The sequence below is a fragment of the Hyperolius riggenbachi genome, chromosome 2 (genome assembly GCF_040937935.1).
Source record: "Hyperolius riggenbachi isolate aHypRig1 chromosome 2, aHypRig1.pri, whole genome shotgun sequence".
NCBI classification, from domain to species: domain Eukaryota; kingdom Metazoa; phylum Chordata; class Amphibia; order Anura; family Hyperoliidae; genus Hyperolius; species Hyperolius riggenbachi.
Window position 1 is genome coordinate 122,223,943 of NC_090647.1, and position 12,716 is coordinate 122,236,658.

Consider the following 12,716-nt stretch of genomic DNA (forward strand, 5'->3'; position numbering starts at 1 on the left):
GTTAGCCCAGTGTAGCTGCCCCAGTGTCGCCAGTAGTTAGCCCAGTGTAGCCAGTAGTTAGCCCAGTATAGCTGCCCCAGTGTCGCCAGTAGTTAGCCCAGTATAGCTGCTCCAGTGTAGCCAGTAGTTAGCCCAGTATACCTGCCCCAGTGTCGCCAGTAGTTAGCCCAGTGTAGCCAGTAGTTAGCCCAGTATAGCTGCCCCAGTGTCGCCAGTAGTTAGCCCAGTGTAGCCAGTAGTTAGCCCAGTATATCTGCCCCAGTGTCGCCAGTAGTTAGCCCAGTGTAGCCAGTAGTTAGCCCAGTATAGCTGCCCCAGTGTCACCTGTAGTTAGCCCAGTGTAGCCAGTAGTTAGCCCAGTATAGCTGCCCCAGTGTCACCAGTAGTTAGTCCAGTGTAGCCAGTAGTTAGCCCAGTATAGCTGCCACAGTGTCGCCAGTAGTTAGCCCAGTGTAGCCAGTAGTTAGCCCAGTATAGCTGCCCCAGTGTCGCCAGTAGTTAGCCCAGTGTCGCCAGTAGTTAGCCCAGTATAGCTGCCCCAGTGCCGCCAGTAGTTAGCCCAGTGTAGCCAGTAGTTAGCCCAGTATAGCTGCCCCAGTGTCGTCAGTAGTTAGCCCAGTGTAGCCAGTAGTTACCCCAGTATAGCTGCCCCAGTATAGCCAGTAGTTAGCCCAGTATAGCTGCCCAAGTGTCGCCAGTAGTTAGCCCAGTGTAGCCAGTAGTTAGCCCAGTATAGCTACCCCAGTGTCGCCAGTAGTTAGCCCAGTGTAGCCAGTAGTTAGCCCAGTATAGCTGCCCCAGTGTCGCCAGTAGTTAGCCCAGTGTAGCCAGTAGTTAGCCCAGTATAGCTGCCCCAGTGTCGCCAGTAGTTAGCCCAGTGTAGCCAGTAGTTAGCCCAGTAGAGCTGCCCCAGTGTCGCCAGTAGTTAGCCCAGTGTAGCCAGTAGTTATCCCAGTATAGCTGCCCCAGTGTCCCCAGTAGTTAGCCCAGTGTAGCTGCCCCAGTGTCGCCAGTAGTTAGCCCAGTGTAGCCAGTAGTTAGCCCAGTATAGCTGCCCCAGTGTCGCCAGTAGTTAGCCCAGTGTAGCCAGTAGTTAGCCCAGTATAGCTGCCCCAGTGTCGCCAGTAGTTAGCCCAGTGTAGCTGCCCCAGTGTCGCCAGTGTAGCCAGTAATTAGCCCAGTATAGCTGCCCCAGTGTCACCAGTAGTTAGCCCAGTGTAACCAGTAGTTAGCCCAGTATAGCTGCCCCAGTGTCGCCAGTAGTTAGCCCAGTGTAGCCAGTAGTTAGCCCAGTATAGCTGCCCCAGTGTCGCCAGTAGTTAGCCCAGTGTAGCCAGTAGTTAGCCCAGTATAGCTGCCCCAGTGTCGCCAGTAGTTAGCCCAGTGTAGCCAGTAGTTAGCCCAGTATAGCTGCCCCAGTGTCGCCAGTAGATAGCCCAGTGTAGCCAGTAGTTAGCCCAGTATAGCTGCCCCAGTGTCGCCAGTAGTTAGCCCAGTGTAGCCAGTAGTTAGCCCAGTATAGCTGCCCCAGTGTCGCCAGTAGTTAGCCCAGTGTAGCCAGTAGTTAGCCCAGTATAGCCAGTAGTTAGCCCAGTATAGCCAGTAGTTAGCCCAGTATAGCTGCCCCAGTGTCGCCAGTAGTTAGCCCAGTGTAGCCAGTAGTTAGCCCAGTATAGCTGCCCCAATGTCGCCCGTAGTTAGCCCAGTGTAGCTAGTAGTTACCCCAGTATAGCTGCCCCAGTGTCGCCAGTAGTTAGCCCAGTGTAGCCAGTAGTTAGCCCAGTGTAGCTGCCCCAGTGTCGCCAGTAGTTAGCCCAGTGTCGCCAGTAGTTAGCCCAGTATAGCTGCCCCAGTATCGCCAGTAGTTAGCCCAGTGTCGCCAGCAGTTACCCCAGTATAGCTGCCCTCTCCCCCCCCCCCCCCCCCCCGCGGCCGCCACTCCTGTTATCTTATGAGCGGGCGGTCGCTTCCTTATATTCCCCATAGCTCCTCTCCTCTTGCAGCATCTCGTATCACAGCAGCGCTTCCCGCGCGGCTGCTGTAAGGAAGGGAAGGAAGCAGGGCAGCGGCTTCCTGTAGTGGCGATCGCCATTACCATGGGAACGCTGCCCCGCCTCCTTCCCTCCTTACAGCAGCCGCACAGGAAGCGCTGCTGTACGAAATGCTTCAAAGAGGAGGGGGGCTATGGGTAATATAAGGAAGAAAGCAGCCCTCCGCATAAAGTAACAGGAGCAGCGGCGGGGGGGGGGAAGAGAGAGAGCGGGAGAAAGGCCAGATCCGCCGCGGCCCCCCAGAAATCTGCTCACGGACCACCAAGGGTCCGTGGCCCCCAGGTTGGGGACCTCTGCCTTAGTGGATTTTGAGCAATGTTTAGGGTTGTTGTCTTGTTGAACGATCCAGCCCCGGCGCAGCTTCAGCTTTGTCACTGATTCCTGGACATTGGTCCCTAGAATCTGCTGATACTGAGTGGAATCCATGCGTCCCTCAACTTTGCCAAGATTCCCAGTCCCTGCACTGGCCACACAGCCCCACAGAATGATGGAACCACCGCCATATTTTACTGTAGGTAGCAGGTATTTTTCTTGAAATGCTGTGTTCTTTGTCCTCCATACATAACTTCCCTTGTTATGCCCAAATAACTAAATTTTAGTTTTATCAGTCAACAGCACCTTATTCAAAAAAGAAGCTGGCTTGTCCAAATGTGCTTTAGCGTACCTCAAGCGGCTCTGTTTGTGCTGTGGACGGAGAAAAGGCTTCCTATGCATACAGTATCTCCTTGTGTAAAGTGCGTCAAATGGTTGAACGATACACATGACTCCATCTGCAGCAAGATGATGTTGTAGGTCTTTGTTGCTGGTCTGTGGGTTGACTCTGATTGTTCTCACCATTTGTCGCTTCTGTCTATGCAAGATTTTTCTTGATCTGCCACTTTGAGCCCAAACCTGGAACTTAGCCTGTGGTCTTCCATTTCCTCAATATGTTCCTAACTGTGGAAACATACAGCTGAAACCTCTGAGAAAGCTTTCTGTATTCTTCCCCTAAACCATGATGGTGAACAATCTTTGTCTTCAGGTCATTTGAGAGTTGTTTTGAGACTCCAATGTTGCTGCTCTTTAGAGAAAATTAAAAGAGGAGGAAAACTTACAAATTTACCCCCTTAAATACTCTTTCTCATAATTGGCTTCACCTGTGTATGTAGGTCAGGGGTCACTGAGCTTACCATGCCAATTTGAGTTCCAATAATTAGTTCTAAAGGTTTTGGAATCAATAAGATGACAACAGTGCCCAAATTTATGCATCTGCCTAATTTTATTTAAACAATTATTGCGCCCTTTCTGTAAATCCAATAAACTTAATTTAACTGACATTTTTTATCGTAAAAAACAGCGAATTATACAGGAAAATCATGATGATTAACAAGGTTGCCCAAACTTTCGCATCCCACTGTATCATCCACCATGGCCAAGTAGGGATGAGCAGAAATTACGCCTATGCGTAATTACGCATCATACTTCGCATTTACTCTTCGTAATTGTAATGCAAATTTTTGGGGTAAAGCATAATTAGTTTCGTATGTAATTGTAAGCATTCATTATTACGCATGAATTTACGCGTAATTTAAGCGTAATTTAATGCCGATTTTGGTGGTGAATAGCAACACCCCATACATGCCATTGCTACCAAAATTGCTACGTATATTAACCACTTAGGTCTATCTGGACCTATCTAGATGGGGGTCTCAAAACAACTCTTAAATGACCTGAAGACAAAGATTGTTCACCATCATGATTTAGTGGAAGGATACAGAAAGCTGCCTCAGAGATTTCAGGTGTATGTTTCCACAGTTAGGAACATATTGAGGAAATGGAAGACCACAGGCTCAGTTCAAGTTAAGGCTTAAAGTGGCAGACCAAGCATAATTTCTGATAAACAGAAGCGACGAATGGTGAGAACAGTCAGAGTCAACCCACAGACCGGCACCAAATACCTAAAACATCATCTTGCTGCAGATGGAGTAACTGTGCATTGTTCAACCATTCGGCACACTTTACACAAGGAGATGCTGTATGTGAGAGTGATGCAGAGGAAGCCTTTTCTCCGCCCACAGCACAAACAAAGGTATGCTAAAGCACATTTGGACAAGCCAGCTTCATTTTGGAATAAGGTGCTGTGGACTGATGAAACTAAAATTGAGTTATTTGGGCATAACAAGAGGCATTATGCATGGAGGAAAAACAACACAGCATTCCAATTAAAAACACCTGCTACCTACAGTAAAATATGGTGATGGTTCCATCATGCTGTGGGGCTGTGTGGCCAGTGCAGGGACTTGGAATCTTGTCAAAGTTAAGAGACACATGGATTCCACTCAGTATCAGCAGATTCTGGAGACCAATGTCCAGGAATCAGTGACAAAGCTGAAGCTGCGCCGGGGGCTGGATCTTTCACGATAACGACCCTAAACACTGCTCAAAATCCACTAAAGCATTCATGCAGAGTAACAAGTACAACGTTCTGGAATGGCCATCTCAGTCCCCAGACCTGAATATAATTGAAAATCTGTGGTGTGAGTTAAAGAGAGCTGTCCATGCTCGGAAGCCATCAAACCTGAATGAACTAGAGATGTTTTGTAAAGAGGAATGGTCCAAAATACCTTCAACCCGAATCCAGACTCTCATTGGAACCTACAGGCAGCGTTTAGAGGCTGTAATTTCTGCAAAAGGAGTATCTACTAAATATTGATTTCATTTATTTTTTGTGTGGTGCCCAAATTTATGCACCTGCCTAATTTTGTTTAAACAATTATTGCACACTTTCTGTAAATCCAATAAACTTCATTTCACTTCTCAAATATCACTGGGAGTGTCTCCTATATAATATATATACTGACATTTTTTATCTTAACAACCCACGTTTTATGCAGGAAAATCATGAAAATGAACAAGGTTGCCCAAACTTTCACATCCCACTGTATATATATATACAGTGGTGTGAAAAACTATTTGCCCCCTTCCTGATTTCTTATTCTTTTGCATGTTTGTCACACTTAAATGTTTCTGCTCATCAAAAAACGTTAACTATTAGTCAAAGATAACATAATTGAACACAGAATGCAGTTTTAAATGATGGTTTTTATTATTTAGTAAGAAAAAAAACTCAAAACCTGCATGGCCCTGTGTGAAAAAGAAATTGCCCCCTGAACCTAATAACTGGTTGGGCCACCCTTAGCAGCAATAACTGCAATCAAGCATTTGCGATAACTTGCAACGAGTCTTTTACAGCGCTCTGGAGGAATTTTGGCCCACTCATTTTTGCAGAATTGTTGTAATTCAGCTTTATTTGAGGGTTTTCTAGCATGAACCGCCTATTTAAGGTCATGCCACAACATCTCAATAGGATTCAGGTCAGGACTTTGACTACGCCACTCCAAAGTCTTTGTTTTGTTTTTCTTCAGCCATTCAGAGGTGGATTTGCTGGTGTGTTTTGGGTCATTGTCCTGCTGCAGCACCCAAGATCGTTTCAGCTTGAGTTGATGAACAGATGGCCGGACATTCTCCCTCAGGATTTTTTGGTAGACAGTAGAATTCATGGTTCCATCTATCACAGCAAGCCTTCCGGGTCCTGAAGCAGCAAAACAGCCCCAGACCATCACACTACCACCACCATATTTTACTGTTGGTATGATGTTCTTTTGCTGAAACGCTGTGTTACTTCTACCTCAGATGTAACGGGACACGCACCTTCCAAAAAGTTCAACTTTTTGACTCGTCGATCCATAAGGTATTTTCCCAAAAGTCTTGGCAATAATTGAGATGTTTTTTAGCAAAATTGAAATGAGCCTTGATGTTCTTTTTGCTTAAAAGTGGTTTGCACCTTGGATATCTGCCATGCAGGCCATTTTTGCCCAGTCTCTTTCTTATGGTGGAGTCGTGAACACTGACCTTAATTGAGGCAAGTGAGGCCTGCAGTTCTTTAGATGTTGTCCTGGGGTCTTTTGTGGCCTCTCGGATGAGTTTTCTCTGCGCTCTTGGGGTAATATTGGTCAGCCGGCCACTCCTGGGAAGGTTCATCACTGTTCCATGTTGTTGCCATTTGTGGATAATGGCTCTCACTGTGGTTCGCTGGAGTCCCAAAGCTTTAGAAATGGCTTTATAACCTTTACCAGACTGATAGATCTCAATTACAGTACTTTTGTTCTCATTTGTTCCTGAATTTCTTTGGATCTTGGCATGATGTCTAGCTTTTGGGGTACTTTTGGTGTACTTCTCTGTGTCAGATAGCTCCTATTTAAGTGATTTCTTGATTAAAACAGGTGTGTCAGTAATCAGGCCTGGGGGTGACTACAGAAATTGAACTCAGGTGTGATAAACCACAGTTAAGTTATTTTTTAACAAGGGGGGCAATTTCTTTTTCACACAGGGCCATGTAGATTTGGAGTTGTTTTTTCTCACTAAATAATAAAAACCATCATTTAAAACTGCATTTTGTGTTCAATTATGTTATCTTTGACTAATAGTTAACGGTTTTTGATGAGCAGAAACATTTAACTGTGACAAACATGCAAAAGAATAAGAAATCAGGAAGGGGGCAAATAGTTTTTCACACCACTATATATATATATATATATATATATATATATATATATATATATATATATATATATATATATATATATATATATACGTGATTATATTTATATATTGCTATATATTGGTATGTAACCGTGTCAGTGATGACTGGGATATTTGGCTATGCAGCTTTCTGCCCAAGAGCACTCTGGGAGACAAGGTGTTGTTTCTGTTCACTTCAAAACACACAATAAACATTCTGCAGCAATGCTCCTTGCCAGCAGTAAAGATGTCGTCAAATTTAATAATGTAGATCAGGGCGGGGAAGGATTTTACAATGTGCAACCTTGATTAAATCATTAAATCATTTATAAATTAATATTGTGAAATATAAACAATTTTAATAATTAAGTTATATTCAGTTTCTCTTTAAATCTGCTGATTCCTTTTTTTTTTTTTTTTTTTTTTTTTTGCTTTCGACTAAGGAGGGAGCATTGGAAAAAAGGTAATTCCCTCATCCGCCCAGAGGATCTTCTTACCCTAGTTCATTCATGCCTTCATTACATAATGGCTGGACTATTGCAATGCCCTCTATACAGGTCTTCCAAGGATCTGTACCCCCTGCAGTCAGTACAGAATGCTGCCGCAGATTGGTAACAAACCAACCCTACCTTTGCCACACTGATTATTTTCTCACTCTACTGATTACGTATCTACTGTAAAAGAGTTATTGGAACTCTACCACACCTCCCACAACCTGGAATCTATAAGTTGATCATCCCCAGCTTTAGAGAATTAATGTAAAAAAGAAACCTGGAAAAAAGGGCGTGAGGGATTGCCGCTAGTAGAATATTGCTAAAACAATCAATATTCTACTACATAATTCCAATAGTAAAATATCGGTAATCTTTACCAATCTTTTACTATGTCTTAACCTAACCCTACTTTCACACAGAACCTTCCCTCTACCTATGTCTAACCCTAAGACCTCCCTCTACCGATGACTAACCCTAAGACCTTCCTTTACCAATGCCTAACCCTAAGAACTACCTCTACTGATGCCTAACCCTAAGACTTCCCTCTACCGATGCCTAACCCTAGGACCTTCCTCTACCGATGCCTAACCCTAGGACCTCCCTCTACCGATGTCTAACCCTAAGACCTCTCTCTACCTATGCCTAACCCTAACACTTAACACCCCCCTGGCGCCTAGCATTTAAACCACTCCCCTCCTAACCTCAAACTACCCCCATTTGGGCACCGGGAGGTGCCAACGCAATGCCTTGATTTGCGGCAAAGAATGTAAATGTGGGCATCCTGAGACGCACCCACACAGCCGCAAATTGCATCAGCAGGTACATTTGGGTGCCTATTTGCGCCCCTGATAAAATTGCAGGCACCAAGGCATGCCGATCTGCAAATAGCTGCATTGCATAGCGAATGCCAACATTTGCATATCAGCATGCCTCGGCACCCGCGATTTTGCGTAAAATGTGAAAAAATCTTATTTTTACTGCGAAAATTCACAAAAGAAGTGAAAATCATTTAATTTTAGTAAGAAAATTGCAAAAAAATAAAAACGTATCACTAAATTACCTTTGATGGCATTTTCGCTCAAAGGTCGAATTTTACATTATTTTCACAAAAATAGAATATCGACATTTTCGCTCCTCATTGCTCCTTATTTGACTTAACTCATGAATTATCTCTCCGTATTGGTTTATCTCATGCATAAGCTCTCCTCACAGTTAAAGGGAAAAATAGGTAAGCTTTGTGAATAAACCCTATAGACGGCAATAACAGCCTTAGGGCCGTTTTCTACTTGCGGCGATTGCGATGCTGAATCCCAAAATCACAAATCGCTAGCAATTTTTAAATCACTAGGGTTTGCATAATAACATACGAATTGCAGTAGGTAATTTCCACTACCGCAATTCGTTTTTTACCAAAGCGCGATCGTGCCTCGGATCGATTTTTACCGCGATTTTGCTATGCAATGCACTGCATAGCAAAATCGCAATCGCCAAAAAAAAGGGACTTTGCTGAAACGCAATCGCTAGCGTTTAGCACAAGCGCTAGCGATTGCTAGTGGATTGCTAGTGGAAATGGGCACTTACAGACATTCAAACCCCTTACCCACTTGGTGCATAGCATTTTTTTCCTTGACTTCACATACCTCTAGCTGTGCTGGTTTCCTGCAATTACCTAGTCATGCCATAGGAGAGATACTGCAGCTGCTTGTTTCATGACATGACTCCACCTTTCCAAAAATAGATTTGCTCCTGAATGATACAAAGTGTCCTTTTCTGCCTCCCAGATGAAACTTTTCACACTGCATGTGACCAAATGATTACATTATATTTTCAATATGAATTTCCACTTGCTAAGAAGTAATGGCAAATAATTTTGGAATGCTAAATTTAAACAGAACAGAAAAGAAATTGCATCTGTTATGGCCCATCAGAATGTTATTTGAGTGCTGCCAGCTGTTTTGCTCTATAAAAGTGTACATGATACAGTGATATCCAGCAGAATATTCTCACAGGGGCTTCTTTTGGGCATTCATTCCACTCCTGCTTCGAGGTGAGCTCTGCGCAGCCAGAGAAGGAGTTGGGATACACCACTGATGTGCCACCATTAGGGCTTTTGTAGGGCAAATTGTCATTTGGACAGCCTTTCACAGTATGGGAAACGCGAGAAGGCACCGATCAGCAGTCTGTCCTTTGTAATTGTTGTCCTCTCTCCTGGGATACACTGCCCAAAAGTACTACTCCAAATGATCTGTGAGCCCTAATAGCAGCACATTGTTGACCTCTTCGACATTGTGCTCAAGCTGCCTTGTCAAAGCACAAGAAAAAAAATCATTCTTTGTAACCACTGTGCACCACCCATAGTCTATGCCAAACTTAAAGTGTACTTGAACTGACATATGACATGATGAGATAAACACGGATACATATAGTCCAATGCTTACTTAGAGCTTGCCTATATTCACTTTCTATTTTATGGCATTAATAGAGCAGAGCTTTTTATCTATGCAAATGAGTGGTTGAGTAGCATTAATTCAGCCCAGCTCTCCTGAAAAGTAAATAGAAGGCAAAACACATTATTATTATTATTATTATTATTTTATCCATCTGCACAAAGACTCCTGTCCTGATAACAGTATAGTGCTGAAAACAACTGTGGCGAGGGACACACATGACTTCTAGAGGCTGGAAGAAGCCCCAGGTGACTAAAGATATATTTATTACCATCGCCTTGGATATCCAAAAGATCCAAAAGATGTATTTCATCATGTTGAAAAGAGTGTTCCTTCTCCTTGATGTGTAGGCAGACTGTAGAGTCTTGACTAGTAAGCCATCCTATATTGGACATGTTATTACTCAGGGTGGCCTTGTTTCACACAGTGCACAGCTAGCCAGCCCATTCCCCAGAGAGATTCCATACTAGCTGCAAATGGAAATGGAATAATTTTTAATACCATTAACCTTTGGCTACCACGCCCAAGTTATCTCGTGTGAGATAACTCAGCTGCGCCGACACTGCCGGCTTTACTCGTCCTGCCTCCCACAGTCAGTTAGCCAGCCTCCAAATGCAGAGTAGCACATGGAGCACTTTGATATTTACCTGATCTGGACACTGCATCAAGTCTTCTACTCCATGGAGTGGTGCTGTATGTACTCGGGACCTGGAGCATGATGTCGGCATACGGTGCTGCTTCCTGGAGGAAGAGAAGACCAGTCCAGTGAACAAATCAGGTAAATATCAAAGCACGTCCTGCTCTACTCTGCATTTGGAGGCTGGATGGCTGAGGGATACTGGACAAGTAAAGCCAGCTCCGGCTCTGCAGCATACAGAAAAAAATATTGGCAGCCAAAAAGTTATGTTACAAAGACATTGGAATTTCAAAACAATTCTGGTTATGGAGGAACTTGAATAAGCACAGAGAAAGCAACATCCTACTAGAGCAGGGTGCATCAGGAATATGAAATCAGATTTCAGGATTTTTTTTTTGTCCTAGGTTTCTGTACTATGGTAGCATTGATAATATGATGTTATCAAGGCCAGATTTCTGGAAAGACCGCAAAGGCCCGGGCCTTGGGCGGCTGAAGCCATAGTGGACACCCTTACATGAAAGAGGGGTTGCTATAAATGAAAGAGGAGGCTGAAAATTGGGAGAAACACATGAAAAAGGGAAACTGATGCCCAAGGGAGCTCTTCATAAAGTAGAGGGGCTACAGTACGTGGAGGATACACATCTAAGAGGGGGCTGCACATGGAATGGGAGGGGAGCAGCTGCACATGAAAGGGGAGCCAAAACTTACTTCACCCAGGGGCACGAATGCTATAAATCTGTCTTTGGATGTTACAGGTTCTCTTTTATTACAAATGAAAATCTATAAATTACTTTTTGAAAATACAACACGTGACGCAAGTATTACAATAAAAGTGTAATAATCCCCATCAATGCTGGTGACCTGTTCCCGAGAATGCGGATCTATAAATCCACTTTGTATAGGTAAAACATGTTTCCCATTCCTCCAGCAAGTGTAAAGCAGAGAAGGCTGAGGAATGCGTTTGATCAGCGTGTCATTCTCTGCGAACTGCGGAGGACTGGAAGACGGCCCTGTGTTTTCCTGCAGTGTTCCCCCATTTGTGTTTAACGTTCTGCAGCCAATTTCTCCCTGGGAAAACAAAAACCTGGAACAGTAAAGACAGATAGAATTAATGTGACAAAGATTAGTGAAAAACATTCCTACCCCCTAAAGAGATGGCGGATGGCCTAGAATATGAGTGGAGATTCGGAGGAAACATTCTGAGCAGGGGATCTCCATTTGAGGTTTGGGCCAGACTGCTATTAGGGTGGGGATATCCACAATACCTAAAGAGGGCGGCCAGCGGGAGACAGGCAATCGGGGGGCAAAGCCAGAAGTCAGTCTGTGATATAGAAACCATTTGGGCTGATACCAGATTGGCCATTCCTTGTGCAAACTGATATATTGCTGGCCTCACTAGTAAGGAAATGTTCAGCTTTTCTGGTTTCAGCCAACTGAATTATTTTAGACGAAATAAGTATTTGCTGAAAATAAGGATAGATCTGAATGGCATTTATTCTGCCCTGATATAACACCCTCCAACACGCGATTTTGGATCACCGACAATCGCCAGTGACTCCAAAAAACACTTTGCCAATGTATGGAAATGGCGGAGAGACCACTAGTGCAATTGTGATTAGGGTTAATTGCAATCGCAGGACATGCAGCATTTTGAGAGTGTTTGAGCTCAATGCTATGTATAGAAACTTTAGAATTTCAAATAAAGTTAATTATACTTACCCTGTCCCCTAGGCAGAAGAGTTCACAAGCGCTTCTGTGATTGGCCTTAGAGAAGCACTTATGACCTTATCCTTTGGGGGCGGGGCTACAGACAAAAGACGGATATCGTAACATCTGGTAACTATAATAAAGTTTATTTAAAAAACAAAACAAAAAAGGGAACGCTAATGGGAAGCACTGTACAGTTTACTGTACAGTGCTTCAAAACAGAGTGAGTGAGTGGCAATTGCAATCGCCCTAGGAATCGCTGTACATAGTGCTGGCGCAATTTAAAAGCGATTCCTAGTAGGTTCCAAACCAAATTCTAGCTCCATAGTAGTATGTGGAAATAGTGAGAAAAACAGAACAAGGACAATGCACTGTGTGAGGCAGGCAGGTGATGTTTGGTATATATCCCCAAGGCTTCCAGTATACTAGGCATAAAGGCAAATGGGAGTCAGTCCAAGGCAATTCATTCAGTTCAGTTATATATGTATATATAACAAAAACAGCTAATCCACAGTGTTCCTAAAAGTCTGTCAAATGGCAGTGCCAAACGTACTGTGGATAGTCACTAAGGTAGTTCAGGTATGGTAATGATTAGATAGGGTTCTTGTTCTGTGGGGCTATCTATTTATAAAGGAAGAGGTACATTTCTAGGCAGTTCCTACTCTGGAGAGAGTACAGATCCCTCACTTGTACAAAATTGTTTCATAAATTCCTAGTGGCTGCAGACTGCAATGGGAAAATCCTTTTTTATAGTACCACATTTTCAGACTTGTGCAGCACTACTGATCTATGTACAGTATATAGCAATTTTTATTAATGA

The 12,716-nt window shown here is 43.7% G+C and overlaps 1 long non-coding RNA gene across 1 annotated transcript in view; it reads right to left on the reverse strand.

Annotated features, from left to right (window-relative positions):
* LOC137544050 (uncharacterized) overlaps positions 1 to 12,716 on the reverse strand; it is a 79,192-nt gene that overhangs the window by 13,204 nt on the left and 53,272 nt on the right. Inside the window, exons 4-5 of the long non-coding RNA XR_011025705.1 lie at positions 10,200 to 10,293; positions 8,746 to 8,901 (exon numbers count right to left, since the gene is read on the reverse strand). This is a non-coding gene — a long non-coding RNA (uncharacterized lncRNA). The remainder of the gene's footprint in view (positions 1 to 8,745; positions 8,902 to 10,199; positions 10,294 to 12,716) is intronic.